The following is a 1,372-nucleotide window of genomic DNA, read 5'->3' as shown; positions in this document are numbered from 1 at the left end:
GGCAATGTCGGCACCCTTTTTCTCGGTGGGGTGTTGTGGAGGGGCAGGTCCGCAGGGGTCCCCTTGCCGTGTTGCTGGGGGCAGCAGGGAAAGAGCGCGGCGACGCTTGTGCAGGGGGGTTTGTGTTGGGGCATCGGGGCCAGGGCTTGCGGGGCTCTGTGCTCGGAGGGGTTACTGCGTGGCAGCGGGTGCCTCAAGGTGGGTGTGTGACCCATTGCTGCCGGGGGCTTTGGGGGCTGGGTCTGAGTGCGGGTCGGCAGCGTGTGCGGGAGCGCCGAGAGCGGTGGTGGCAGGGGAGAGGCTGCCTACGGCCACACCACCCTGAAAACGCCTGATCTCGGAAGCTAAGCAGGGTCGGGCTCGGTTAGTACTTGGATGGGAGACCGCCTGGGAATCCCGGGTGCTGTAGGCTTTTGCCAGCCCATAGGGGACCCTGCGAGCAAGGTCAGCCCCCTTTTTCTTGCTGGGGTCTTCCTAAGAAGGAAAATAGTAAATAGTTTGCTATATCCACTGTAGACAGTACAAGATATAATGGATTTTTGGAGGTCCCTTCCAACCCACACTGTTCTATCATTCTATGATTTACACTGCAGTTGGAAATGCTCTGTCTGGAGATAAAAATAAACTCTGCTAATGCTGAAGATAATTGAACCTACAAACATCCCTTGCGGTGAGGTGTTGTTAAAAGCAGGCTAGACAGAAACCTACTAGTTATGACATGAGAAAACTGAGCTTTCTTTAGTTGGTCTCTTCCTGCCCCTTTTTTTGCAAACCTTTGCTTTCACCCGTGAATTGAGGAGAATTAGAGATAATGTGATCGCTACACGTGTGTTAGCACTGCAGGGGGCAGAGAAGAGCCAAACTGACTGCACACCCTCAGTACAAAGTGCAAACGAATGTCATCCCAGAGTGGCACAAACTCTCACCTGGGTATGAGTCCTCCGTGTTTGAGTTGACAGGAGCGCTTTCACCAGGTAGTGTCATCACCAGGTTTCTTTACTCCTTGCCTAATTTAGCCCGGATTTGTTCCCTGATGTCAGCAGTGTCTACAACTGATTGGAAGTCAGGAGTTCTCCCATATGTCACTGCACTCTATAGAGAAACCCAGCAACAGAAAGCTATAAAAAAGACGGGGTTAGGGGAGAAAACAGAATAAAGGACTTGAAAACAATGTCATTTTCTTCAGATGCTTTTTTGCCATCATCGTCTGTAGGCAAGAGTAAGCTTCCCTGAAGCAGTCTTTTCTGGGTTATTGTCTGGAAATTGAGGTAAAGGAGGTTGTATCTTCTTGTATGTTAAATCTTTCAGGACCTGGCTAAAGGGTATTCTGGGTTTCAGTGCTAATGCTGATATTGCACAATACCCATTACAC

The 1,372-nt window shown here is 50.4% G+C and overlaps 1 pseudogene; it reads left to right on the top strand.

The window, feature by feature from the left end:
- The first annotated feature begins 303 nt into the window (after positions 1-303).
- LOC134157562 (5S ribosomal RNA) lies at positions 304-412 on the top strand (annotated as a pseudogene).
- The last annotated feature ends 960 nt before the right edge of the window (positions 413-1,372 follow it).

The sequence above is a fragment of the Pezoporus occidentalis genome, unplaced genomic scaffold (assembly GCF_034315485.1).
Source record: "Pezoporus occidentalis ecotype Australia unplaced genomic scaffold, CSIRO_AGI_Poc_V1 ctg97, whole genome shotgun sequence".
NCBI classification, from domain to species: Eukaryota; Metazoa; Chordata; class Aves; order Psittaciformes; family Psittacidae; genus Pezoporus; species Pezoporus occidentalis.
This window is presented reverse-complemented; position numbering and strand designations above follow the sequence as displayed.